Genomic DNA, 14,267 nt, shown 5'->3' with positions numbered 1-14,267 from the left:
GACTGTTTCGGCGCATGGCAGAGCTCAGAATGGAAGGAGCGCCGTTTGACTTTTTCAATGCAAAATTGGCTGGAATTCAGATCGGACGCCATGTCACGTTTGGAGAGTCCCTGATGTACCTAAACAGTGGAAACCCCCTACAAGAGACCCCATTTTGGAAATTAGACCCCCCAAGGAACTTATCTAGATATGTGGTGAGAACTTTGAACCCACAAGGGCTTTACAGAAGTTTATAACGTACAGCGGTACAATTAAAAAATCATATTTTTTCCACAAAAATGATCTTTTCACCCTCAATTCTTATTTTTCCAAGGGTAACAGGACCCCAAAAGTTATTGTGCAATTTGTCCTGAGTACGCTGATACCCCACATGTGGGGGTAAACCACTATTTGGGCGCATGGCAGAGCTCGGAAGGGAAGCAGCGCCATTTGACGTTTTTGGCTGGAATTGAGATCGGACACCATGTCGCGTTTGGAAAACTCCTGATGTACCTAAACAGTGGAAACCCCCCACAAATGACACCATTTGTAAACTAGACCCCCCAAGGAACTTATCTAGATGTGTGGTGAGCACTTTGAACCCCCCAGTGCTTCAAAGAAGTTTATAACGCCCGAGCGTGAAAATAAAAAATTCGTATTTTTTCCACAAACATGATCTTTTAGTCACCATTTTTTTATTTTCCCAAGGGTACCAGGAGAAATTGGACCCCAAAAGTTGTTGTCCAATTTGTCCTGAGTACGCTGACACCCCATATGTGGGAGAAAACTACTGTATGGACACACGTCGGGGCTCGGAAGGGAAGCAGTGACGTTTTGGAATGCAGACTTTGATGGAATGGTCTGCGGGTGTCATGTGCGTTTGGAGAGCCCCTGATGTACCTAAACTATTGAAACTCCCCACAAGTGACCCCATTTTGGACACTAGACCCCCCACGGAACTTATCTAGATGTGTGGTGAGCACTTTGAACCCCCAAGTGCTTCACAGAAGTTAATAACACTCGGACGTGAAAATAAAAAAATCATTTTTTTCCACAAAAATGATATTTTTGCCCCCAATTTTTTATTTTCCTAAGGGTAACAGGAGAAATTGGACCCCAAAAATTGTTTTGCAATTTGTCCTGAGTAGGCTGATACCCTACATGTGGGGGTAAAACACTGTTTGGGCGCATGGTAGAGCTTGGAAGGGAAGGAGCACCATTTGACTTTTTCAACTCTGAATTGGCTGGAATTGAGATCAGACGCCATGTTGCATTTGGAGAGCCCCTGATGTGCCCAAACAGTGGAAACCCCCAATTATAACTCCAACCCTAACCCCAACACACCCCTAACCCTAATCTGAGCCCTAACCCTAGCCCTAACCCTAGTCCTAACCCTAACCCTAAGGCTGTGTGCACACGCTGCGGATTTTGCTGCGGTTCCGCAGCGGTTTTGGCTGCTGCGGACCCGCAGCAGTTTCTGCTGCGGTGTACAGTACCATGATTCCCTATGGGAATCAAAAACCGCAGTGCAGACGGTGCGGAATTTTCCGCGCGGATTATCTGCGGTTTTCAATCCGCAGAAAGAATTGACATGTCAATTCTTTCTGCGGATTCTCCTGCGGTTTGCCATCTCCTCTATTGAGGAGATGAAAAACCGCAGGACAAAACCGCAGAGCAATCCGCAGGTAAAACCGCAGGTCTTTTGACCTGCGGTTTCACCTGCGGATTTTACAAAATCCGCGCAGATGAATCCGCAGCGTGTGCACACTGCCTTACCCTAACGGGAAAATGGAGATAAATACTTTTTTTAGTTTTATTATTTTTCCCTAACTAAGGGGGTGATAACGGGGGGTTTGACTTACTATTTATGGCGGTTTTTATGTTTGGCGACTGTCACACGCTAAAAGACGCTTTTTATTGTAAAATAGTTTTTGCATCACCACATTTTGAGAGCTATAATTTTTCCATCTTTTGACCCACTGAGTCATGTGAGGTCTTATTTTTTGCGGGACGAGTTGACGTTTTTATTGGTACCATTTTCGGGCACGTGAAATTTTTTGATCGCTTTTTATTCCGATTTTTGGGACGCAGAATGAAGAAAAACCAGCGTTTCATGAATTTCTTTTGGGGGGGTGCGTTTACACCGTTCCGCGTGCGGTAAAATTGATAAAGCGGTTTTATTCTTCGGGTCAGTACGGTTACAGCGATACCTCATTTAGGTCGTTTTTTTATGTTTTTGTCGGTTTTATGCAATGAAAACTATTTTATATAAAAAATAATTATTTTTGCATCGCTTTATTCTGCGAGCTATAACTTTATTTTTTCGCTGATGATGCTGTGTGGCGGCTCGTTTTTTGCGGGACAAGATGACGTTTTCAGCGGTACCATGGATATTTATATGCGTCTTTTTGATCGCGCGTTATTACACTTTTTGTTTGGCGGTATGATAATAAATCATTATTTTTTGCTTCGTTTTTTATTTTTATTTTTTAAGGGGTTCGCTAAAAGGGTTAACTAATGGGACAGTTTTATAGGGCGGGTCATTACGGACGCGGCGATACCTAATATGTGTACTTTTATTGTTTTTTATTATTATTATTTCCAAAAAATGGATTTATTGAGGGAATATATTTTTTTTTTTTTTCTAATTTATTTGGCGATTTTTTTTTAATTTTTTTTTACTTTATTACATAGTCCCAGGTGGGACATCACTGTCCTGTGACAGATCGCTGATCGGTCACATCACAGATCACTGTGACAGATCAGCAATCTGTCACAGGCATTGAAGAAGACTTCCTCTTGCCTGCGCTTTGCAGGCACTGAGGAAGCCAGCTTCCGCAGGTCCCCGAAGGCCCCCGTCGCCATCTTGGATCCGGGGGCCTGGAGGATAGGAGCCCCCGGCAGCAGCGCTGCACATTGCGCTGCTGTGGGGGGCTCAGGGAAGCACGGAGGTAGACGTCGCGGTAGACGTACTATCCCGTCCACGGTCATACGGGCCCGGGTACCGTGGACGGGATAGTACGTCGGATGTCAGGAAGGGGTTAAAGAGACAGATCTAATTATTATACATTACATCATCCCCCTTTTTTTTTTTTTATTCTATAAATAACCCATATTACTGATAAATGCAACAACATGAAAACGTCCAAAGAAATCATATGTCCGTTTTGTCTTATTTGTTCAATTCCAAAACCAGAGAAACAAAAAAAACAAAAAAAACAAAACTGTAATTACACTTCTTCAATAAGCCTCGATGGAGCTCTTCTCTCTCGTGTAGGATAACGTCTGGGCTCATTGAGAGGGTTCATTATTGATGGACCAGCTACCTCTTGTTGGTCCTCTCCACCATCGGATACCAAATCTTCCACCAACAAGAGTTCATTGTCATCATTCTGCGGTATGACTTTAAAATATGAAGAATTTCGCGTTATGGAGTGTCCATCTCGTTCAGCTGTAATCATGCTGCCTTTCCTTTTAGTAACATAATATTTTGCAGGACCATATACAGGTGAGGTCTTGTTGGTTGGTCTTTGACGTACCACCACAACATCCCCTCTTTCGATGGCACTTGACTGTGTCCTTCGCCTTCTGTCTGCATAACGTTTCATGGCTTGTTTGTTGGAGAAATCTGTGGATATCACTGAGGAGTCACTCGGTCGGGGATGGCTGGTCACATCAGGGAGACGTATACGCAGGGTTCTGCTGAACATTAAATGAGCTGGAGCAGCATTAGTAGTGGAGTGTGGCGTATTGCGGTAATTACGCATGAATTTGTATAATGACTGTTTCAGTGGGATGTGCTCCAGACTCGCTGCCTTGATACGTTTCCCCAGAGTGCGCATAAAACGTTCCACAATTCCATTGGCTTGCGGCCAGCAAGGTGTGATTTTCCTGTGATTGAATCCCAAGTATTCAGAAAATTGTGTAAACACATGTCCATTGAATGGAGGTCCATTGTCTGTTTTGACCACTCTTGGAATACCATATGCCGAGAAAATGTCGTCCAGCTCTGGTATAACATTATTAGCAGATGTTGAAGAGATAAATGAAATGACAGGGTATCGAGAATATTCATCAATTGTTACGAGAATGTATTGGCCATTTGGCAATGGTCCATATATATCGACTGCCACTTCCTCCCAGACAGCAGTGGGTAACGGAGACATTTGTAATGGCTCTAAGGTTGATGATGGAGTGATTAATTGACAAGTAGAACAGCGTCTAATCTTTTCTTCCACCAAGTGATCCATATTTGGGAACCACACTTTTTCTCTGAGTAACTTCTTTGTGCCAACAATTCCTAAATGACCTTCATGTGCTATCTGTATGACTAAGTTACGCAAAGTCTTAGGTACAACTAGTTTGGTACCTCGAAGAATGAGGTGTTCTTCAGTGACTGATAATTCCTCACGTACGTTTGAGAATAGTTTTAACTCTTTCAGATCAATCTCAGAATCAGGAAATTTTTCCTTTTGAATTTCATGCCACCTTCGATTTTGGATGATTTGTATTAGGGCACAGAGTGTCTTGTCTTTTGTTGTTTCATTTATAAATTGATCAAGAGAAAGTGCTTTTGGCACGGCATGATCTGTAACAAAACGTAGGTATTCTTCAATGGAGGAATGCACAGGAATATCATCATTAGTAGGATGTCTTGAAAGATAATCAGCCGGATTGCTGTATTTTCCAGGTTTGTGAACAATTTTATAGTTGTAGTCCTGTAGACGTAGGCCCCATCGTTCAATTCGTGCAGGCATTTTAGCTCTGGGATTTCCAAAAATTGTAAGAAGTGCTTGATGATTTGTGACAATGGTGAAGGGAGCTCCATAGAGAAATAAGTGAAAGTGTTCACATCCCCAGACAACTGCCAAGCTTTCTTTTTCAGGTTGAGAATATTTTCTTTCAGTGTTTGTTAAGCTCTTACTTGCATAAGAAATGATGTGAGGATTTTGATTGTTATCCTTGTACTGCGCTAGAATAGCACCCAGTCCCACGGGACTGGCGTCCACAATCAGTTCAGTTCGAAGAGCTGGATCAAAATAAGCCATAGTGGTTGTCGAGCAGAGTTCATTTTTAATTGTTTCAAAAGAGGCCTGACAGTCTTGAGACCATTGAAAAATACAACTTTGTTTTGTAAGTTCCCGTAGTGGATTGCTGATTGTTGAAAAATTCGGAATATATCTAGCACAGTAACTTGCCATTGCAAGGAAAGAACGCACTTCACTGGCATCCTGTGGAATTGAGGCTGTTCTGATAGCTTCCACTTTCTTGGGGTCTGGTTGTACTCCTTTTGCCGAGAAGATGTGACCATAGAATTCTAATGAACCCTTGTCAAACTCGCACTTTTTTGTTTAAAGTGAGTCCAGCAGAAAGCAGACATTCGAAGATAGCATATAGAGCACGATTATGCTCAGCTTGAGTTTTACCAAAAGCCAATATGTCATCACTGTAATTAAAGGCATTTGGGATGTGTTGAATGACACTCCTTATTGCATCCTGAAAAATTTCTGCTGCTGAGCAGACTCCAAAAGTCAATCTTTTGTATCTTCTGAGGCCCACATGGGTGGAAAATGTGGTCAAGTATCGGGACTCTGGACTCAGTTCTAATTGATGATATCCCTTATTGAGGTCGAGCTTTGAGAAGACGGTGGCTCCATTTAATAAATGAATAATGTCATCAATCGTAGGTGAGCTATGTCTTTCCCTCTGGATAGCGGTGTTGGGCAGGCGCATGTCACACAGTCTCACTTGATCAGGAGTCTTTGGTTCTGGAACTACCACAAGTGGAGAGACCCACGGAGTGGGACCAGTAACAGTTTCAATAACGTCCTCATCCATGAGCAATTGGAGTTCCTTTTCTACCTTCTGTCTCAGGTGAAATGGAATACGCCTGTGAGGCTGGGCTACTGGACGAACATAGTCATCCACATGAAGGTGTACTTGAGAGTCCTTTAGTTTTCCCAAACCACTAAATAGGGAGGGAAAGCTGTTCACCATAGTTTGTACATCCATATCCGCAGGGTCAGTTATGGTATGAATAATCTGGATGAGCCCTAGCTCCAAGGCAGTGTGATAGCTGAGAAGACAGCCTCCCGATCCTTGTAATGTGTGGAAAGTGGTTTTCTGCCTGTTTTCTTTATATCTAATTTCAGCATCAAATTGTCCCATTATAGCTAGAGGTGTTTTAGATCCATAAGGAAAGATTTTAGTCTGCACTTGTTGTAAGACTGGCCTTGTTTTCAATTGTTCATATGTAGTGCCATCTATGATATCCACTGAAGCTCCTGTATCTATTGTAAAGGTAATGTCAGTGTTGCAGATTGAGAGTGTAACACAGGGAGACTGTACTGAACCAGTGACAGAGGTAGTGAACACATAGTTCTCAGTCGCAGACATTTCTTCTGTGTCCTGATTTATCACTTTTACATCTGCAGATTTTGTCATAGGCAGCGGAGGCTTGTAGTGCGCTGATTTGCAAACAGCTGCAAAATGATTCCCTTTTCCACATTTACTGCAGGTTTGTCCCATAGCTGGACATTTGTTCTGGTGGTGAGGGAAATCCTGTCCACATCTATAACATTTCTTCTGTTTTTGGGCTTGTTTGTCTGGTAAATTTTTCTGTTTGAGATTATGCACATGTAATTTATCCCCATTCTCCATTACGGTAGCCTGATGATCTGCTATTTCTATAGCACGGGCCATTTTGAGCAAATCATGTAGAGAGATATCCTGCTGCAGAGCCTTACGCCTTAGGTTACTAGACGAGCAGGTGACAATTATTTGAGTTAGGATTTCATCATCTACATCTGTAAAGGCACATCCATGTGCTAACTCTTTCAGCCGTGTGACATAAGTGTCTATGGACTCTTCTGGAAGCTGCTTGGCAATCCTGAATTTATATCTTTCATATCTGATGTTCTGTTTGGGGTTGAAGTAGCCAGTGAGAGCTTTAGTGCAGTTGCTTTGTCTGTTTCTGCTGCAGGTAACGTACTGTATATGTCATAGACTCCTGTGCCTGCACAATGCAGGAGCAAAGCTCTTTCTTTTCTCCTCCTTTATGTCCATGGCTTCTAGGAAATTCTCAAATCTGTTTAGCCATTTTCTCCAGTTATGGGAGAGATTAATGACATCAGTCATATCAAATTGTGGGAATGTGTGCAAGTAGTCAGCCATGATAGAGTCTCTCAGTGGTGCTGGCGTGTGAAGCGGTAAAATATAGTCCGTACTCACAGCAGTAGGTGATTATATCCCATCCTCGTCGCCAGTTGTAATATCCACACATTATGAAGAATTCAAGGTATTAAACTTTAGATATGTTTTATTCTTCGTCCTCCAGCACACAGCATAACAGTTGCATTCCCATGCTACACAGAAGTGAAACTGAAGCTTCCCTTCTCATCCCTCTTGTCTCCACCCCCCAAGTCCCATAAGTCTGGCTTGCTTAAAGAGACAGATCTAATTATTATACATTACGCTGGGAAAACATTTTTTGGAGGCCATACTTCACGTCTCTTCAGACACCACCACTAGAACACGAGGGTGAACGTGTTCCGTGATGCAACAGCCACTATACTTTTTGGCAACGGAGTTTATGATGGCTGTAAAAAAAAAAAAAATATTTACACAGTAGGTTTATGTGTACCCCCCAGGGGGAAATGTTTGTCAGCCCGTACACTTAGTGTATGGGCATTACAAGTATAGGAGACCCGCTCTGTAAACTGGGAAAACATTTTTCGGAGACAATCCTTCACATTTCTTCCTTGGGGTGATTGGAGTGTTTGCAAATTTTGGGCAGACCTTCACTTCATGGGCAAACTTTAGGGGACTTAAAAAAAAAAAAAAAAAAAATCAGAATATTGGGAAATTTAGTTTTATGTGGTCATCCAGTACCTCTGTTCAAAGGCTTATTGGGGTGCGTGTAACATTGGTGCAGGGCAGGTCTTGCATCCAACGTATAAGCAAACAGTATGGGAATACCAAATGAATAATGTGAACTTGGTTTTCCTGTCGCCATCCAGTACGTGTGTTCAAAGGCTTTTTGGGTGCGTGTAACATTGGTGCAGGGCAGGCCTTGCATTCAATCCATAAGCAAACAGTATGGGAGTACCAAATGAATACTTGGAACTTTGGCAGCATGTGGTCATCCATGACGTCTGTTCAATGCTGCCACTCACTACATTCGCAATAACAGTATAAGGGACCCAATGTTTAATAATGGGAACAACAAAGCATAGCCGGCTGATGGCCCTTTAAGAATATTAATGCCGCCTGATGCCCCTATAAAAATTGGCTGTGACTTTCAAAGTACCTCCTTCATAAAAGAAACAGGATGTGTCTGATGATGTGTCACACACCACATGGCCAGCTAAGGTTGTTAACCCCTTCACCCCCAAGGGTGGTTTGCACGTTCATGACCGGGCCAATTTTTACAATTCTGACCACTGTCCCTTTATGAGGTAATAACTCTGAAACTCTTACATGGATCCCAGTGATTCTGACATTGTTTTCTCGTGACATATTGTACTTCATGTTAGTGGTAAAATTTCATTCAAATAACTTACGTTTATTTGTGAAAAAAATGGAAATTTGGCGAAAATTTTGAAAATTTCGCAATTTTGCAACTTTGAATTTTTATGCCCTTAAATCACAGAGATACAGCACACAAAAAACATAAGTAACATTTCCCACATGTTTACTTTACATCAGCACAATTTTGGAACCACAATTTTTTTTTTGTTAGGAAGTTATAAGGGTTAAAAGTTGACCAGCGATTTCTCATTTTTACAACACCATTTTATTTTTACGGACCACATCACATTTGAAGCCACTTTGAGGGGTCTATATGATAGAAAATACTCAAAAGTGACACCATTCTAAAAACTGCACCCCTCAAGGTGCTCAAAACCACATTCAAGAAGTTTATTAACCCTTCAGGTGCTTCACAGGAATTTTTTGAATATTAAAAAAAAAAAAAAAAAAAAAGAACATTTAAGCTTTTTTCACAAAAAAAAAAATAATTCAGGTTCAATTTTTTTTATTTTACCAAGGGTAAAAGGAGAAATTGGACTGGAAAAGTTATTGTGCAATTTGTCCTGAGTACACTGATACCTGATATGTGGGGGGGAACCACTGTTTCGGCGCACGGCAGAGCTCAGAAGGGAAGCAGCGTCGATTGACTTTTTCAATGCAAAATTGGCTGGAATTCTGATCGGACGCCATGTCACGTTTGGAGAGCCCCTGATGTACCTAAACAGTGGAAACCCCCCACAAGTGACCCCATTTTGGAAACTAGACCCCCCAAGGAACTTATCTAGATATGTGGTGAGAACTTTGAACCCACAAGGGCTTAACAGAAGTTTATAACGTACAGCGGTACAATTAAAAAATCATTTTTTCCACAAAAATGATCTTTTCACCCCCAATTTTTATGTTCCCAAGGGTAACAGGACCCTAAAAGTTTTTGTGCAATTTGTCCTGAGTACGCTGATACCCCATATGTGGGTGTAAATGACTATTTGGGCGCATGGCAGAGCTCGGAAGGGAAGCAGCGCCATTTGACTTTTTTGGCTGGAATTGAGATCGGACACCATGTCGCGTTTGGAAAGCCCCTGATGTACCTAAACAGTGGAATCCCCCCAGAAGTGACCCCATTTTGGAAACTAGACCCCCTAAGGAACTTTGAGATGTGTGGTGAGCACTTTGAACTCCCCCAGTGCTTCACAGAAGTTTATAACGCTCGGGCGTGAAAATTAAAAAAATCGTATTTCTTCCACAAACATGATCATTTAGTCCCCAATTGTTTTATTTTCCCAAGGGTACCAGGAGAAAATGGACCCCAGAAGTTGTTGTTCAATTTGTCCTGAGTACCCCGATGCCCCATATGTGGGAGAAAACTGCTGTATGGGCCCACGTCGGGGCTCGGAAGGGAAGTAGTGACGTTTTGGAAAGCAGACTTTGATGGAATGGTCTGCGCAGTGGAGTATCTAGGGGCGGGACAGCCGGGGCAGTTGCCCCGGGCGCAGCCAGCAGGGGGGCGCAGTCGGGCCGCCTAATGCAGCGGTCCGCAGTGTCCTCCCTGGCGGCTGCGTTCTGCCGCCCCCCGCCTGAGAGTCGGCGGTTCTCTGTGACGGCTGTCAAGCTGACAGCCGGCGCAGAGAAGGAGGCCGTGCCGGCTCCCAGGGAGCAATTGTACTGGCGTCTATACAGACGCCAGTACAAATGAAGCTCTGACCGCCGGGCCAGAGCGACGTCAGCAGCGTGATCAGGTCATGTGATCACGCTGCTGACGTCACTCCCCGGCGCCCAAAGCAAACGCTGGTGTTAAGTGTGCTCCTCTGTGGAGCTGAAGAACCACCGAAGATGGGGAGTTAATGAGTGGAGATGGGGGGGATTTGTAGAGGGGATGGCGGTTAATGTGTGGGGGTATTTAGAGTGGGGATGGGGGTTAATGAGTGTGGGGGTTAATGAGTGGGGATGCCATGGTGTTAATGTGTGGGGGGATTAGGAGTGGAGATGGGGGTTATTTAATGTGATGGGGGTTAATGAGTGGGGATTGGGTTAATGTGTGCGGGGGTTAATGAATGGGGATGGGGATTAATGTGTGGGGGCGTTAATGAGTGGGGATGGGGGTTAATGTGTGTGGGGGTTAATGAATGGGGATGGGGTTAATGTATGGGGGTATTTGGAGTGGGGATGGGGGTTAATGTGTGTGGGGGTTAATGAGTGGGGATGCCATGGTGTTAATGTGTGGGGGGATTTGGAGTGGAGATGGGGGTTATTTAATGTGATGGGGGTTAATGAGTGGGGATTGGGTTAATGAATGGGGATTAATGTGTGGGGGCGTTAATGAGTGGGGATGGGGGTTAATGTGTGTGGGGGTTAATGTGTGGGGGTATTTGGAGTGCAGATGGTTATTTAATGTGTGGGGGGATTTGGAGTGGTGATGGGGTTAATGAGTGGGGATTGGGTTAATGTGTGCGGGGGTTAATGAATGGGGATGGGGGTTAATGTATGGGGGCGTTAAGGAGTGGGGTTGGGGTTAATGTGTGGGGGTATTTGGCGTGCTGATGGGGTTAATGAGTGGGGATTGGGTTAATGTGTGGGGGGAGTTGGAGTGGGGATGGGGGGTTATTTAATGTGGGGGGGGATTTGGAATGGGGATGGGGGATTTAATGTGTGGGGAGATTTGAGGACACAAAATAAAGAGTATGTATGAGGAAACAGTATGGGGGATTGGTGCAGACAGTATGGGGAGCGAATGGGTTAATGTATGTGTGCAGACACAGTATTGGGAGTCGGGGGTATGTGTGAGCAGACAGTATAGAGAGTGAGGGGGTAAATATATGAGGAGACAGTATGGTGAACAGGTGGGATGATAGAGGAGACCGTATGAGGAGGGAGGGGGAACAGTGTGAGGTGACAGTATATTGCAGATATTTTTATTTAGGGGCATTATAATGACACTTCTATCTTTAAGGGCGTCGTGTGGAGATTTGCTGCAGAAGACCGGAGAAGATGGAAGTCTGCAGAGACGAGATGTGGATGAGAAAACTCATCATGGGGTCTAGAAGAAAAGGTGACTGACTCTAGAGACGACGTCATCTATAAGGTACCTGGATGTAAATGTTATTTGTGATACTGACTAATTCTCATGTTTTTATTTGTTAGGAACATTAAAGGGGTTGTCCAGGTTTGTACGGAGTCTGCAGTCATTCTATGTGACTGCAGACGTCTGAATTCTCACAGTGCCCACTGAACGCTGTCAGGATTCTCTCGTGCCGGAAATTTACATACATGCGGTCACATGCTGACTAGACATGTGTGGCCTCACTCAATGAAAATGAACGGAGCGAGGCAGGGCACGTCTAGTCGGAATGTGGCCAGAAGTATATAAATCACATACTTGTGCTGACATGACTGTACATCAGCAAGGGAGAATCCTAAAAGTGTGCAGTGCATTAGTTGTGAGAATTCAGAAGCTGCAATGTCAGGATTTAGCTCTGTAGGTTCCAGTAGTCATCACATGGACACTTCACTCATATGTGATTTTCTTAGTTATGGTCCTATGACAACGAGCTTCTCTTCCCGCTTCTCTCAGTTTTTTACTGAACATTGAGAGCATTAGGAGGAGCAGCTCGTGGCTACATGGCTAAGTGTGCAAGTCGCATATGTCCTTTTGGGGGGGGGGGGGGGGCTTCGCCGAACCGAATTCTTGCCCCAGGTGCCAGAAAGCCTAGATACGCCTCTGGGTCTGCGGGTGTCATGTTGCCTTTGGAGAGCCCCTGATGTACCTAAACAGTGGAAACCCCCCACAAATGACACCATTTTGGAAACTAGACCCCCTAAGGAACTTATCTAGCTGTGTGGTGAGCACTTTGAACCCCCAAGGGCTTCACAGAAGTTTATAACACCCGGGCGTGAAAATAAAAAAAATCATGTTTTTTTCCCACAAAAATGATATTTTTGCCAATTTTTTTTATTTTCCTAAGGGCAACAGGAGAAATAGGACCCCAAAAGTTGTTTTGAGATTTGTCCCGAGTAGGCTGATACCCCATATGTGGGGGTAAAACACTGTTTGGGCGCATGGCAGAGCTTGGAAGGGAAGGAGCACCATTCGACTTTTTCAACGCAGAATTGGCTGGAATTGAGATCAGACGCCATGTTGCGTTTGGAGAGCAACTGATGTGCCCAACAGTGGAAACCCCCCAATTCTAACTCCAACCCTGACCCCAAAACACCCCTAACCCTAATCTAAGCCCTAACCCTAATGGGAAAATGGAAATACATTCTTTTAATTTTATTATTTTTCCCTAACTAAGGGGGTGATAACGGGGGGTTTTATTTACTATTTATAGCGGGTTTTTATGTTTGGCAGCTGTCACACGCTAAAAGACGCTTTTTATTGTAAAAATAGTTTTTGCATCACCACATATTGAGAGCTATAATTTTTCTGTATTTTGATCCACTGAGTCATGTGAGGTCTTATTTTTTGCGGGACGAGTTGACGTTTTTGTTGATATCATGTTAGGGCACGTGACTTTTTTTTAAATCGCTTTTATTCCGATTTTTGGGATGCAAAATGAACAAAAACCAGCGTTTCATGAATTTCTTGTGGGGGGTGCGTTTACACCGTTCCGCGTGCGGTAAAATTGATAAAGCGGTTTTATTCTTCGGGTTGGTACGGTTACAGCGATACCTCATTTATGTCATTTTTTTATGTTTTGGAGCTTTTATGCAATAAAAACAATTTTATATAAAAAAATAATTATTTTTGCATCGCTTTATTCTGCGAGCTATAACTTCTCTATTTTTTCACTGATGATACTGTATAGCGGCTCGTTTTTTGCGGGACAAGATGACGTTTTCAGCGATACCATGGATATTTATATGCGTCTTTTTGATCGCGTGTTATTGCACTTTTTGTTCGGCGGTATGATAATAAATCATTTTTTGCTTTGTTTTTTATTTTTATTTTTTAAGGGGCTCGCTAAAGGGGTTAACTAATGGGACAGTTTTATAGGACAGGTCGTTACGGACGCGGCGATAACAAATATGTGTACTTTTGTTTTTTTCAGCGATCTGTCACAGGCACTGCCAGAAGGCTTCCTCATGCCTGCGCTTTGCAGGCACTGAGGAAGCCAGCTCCCTGCAGGCCCCCCGAAGGTCCCCATCGCCATCTTGGATCCGGGGACCTGCAGGGAAAGAGCCCCCCACAGCAGCGCTGCACATTGCGCTGCTGTGGGGGGCTCAGGGAAGCACGGTGGGAGCCACCTCCCTGCCGATGCTTTCCTTTAACCCCTGGTACACTGCGATCGTGTTTGATCGCGGTGTGCAAGGGGTTAACATGTCGGGGGCGGTCCGTGACTGCCCCTGACACATAGTGCCGGGTGTCAGCTGTGATAATCAGCTGACACCCGGCCGCGATCAGCGGCGCTCACCACGTGGGCGCCGCTGATCGCGCTAGACGTACTATCCCGTCCATGGGCATAGCCAAAGTGGTGGAGGAACATTTTTGTTTAAGTTATTCATTTTGCCTTATATAAAAATCATTACCCTGGAAAGGATGTTCCTTAAGATATTTCCCTGGAAAATCTATTTTGGTTTCATTTTTGTATGTTTTAGTGTGCGCCTGTAAAAATGGCATCACACTCTGACAACATTGGTCACAGTAGTGACCTGGGAGTCAGAAATGCTTCCTGGAGTCTTCACAATGATGTGCCCATGTAATTTGGGCACTGTAAAAATACTCGTTTTTCCCCATACACTTGCATTGGGCTTGTTGCTCGGGT

The 14,267-nt window shown here is 43.8% G+C and overlaps 1 protein-coding gene across 4 annotated transcripts in view; it reads right to left on the bottom strand.

Annotated features, from left to right (window-relative positions):
- The window catches only part of MARCHF8 (membrane associated ring-CH-type finger 8), a 366,422-nt gene that overhangs the window by 264,998 nt on the left and 87,157 nt on the right, over positions 1-14,267 (bottom strand). The gene's annotated exons all lie outside the window — the stretch shown is intronic.

Source organism: Dendrobates tinctorius, unplaced genomic scaffold (assembly GCF_039654945.1).
Source record: "Dendrobates tinctorius isolate UK_male_01 unplaced genomic scaffold, ASM3965494v1 ptg000089l, whole genome shotgun sequence".
NCBI lineage: Eukaryota > Metazoa > Chordata > Amphibia > Anura > Dendrobatidae > Dendrobates > Dendrobates tinctorius.
This window is presented reverse-complemented; position numbering and strand designations above follow the sequence as displayed.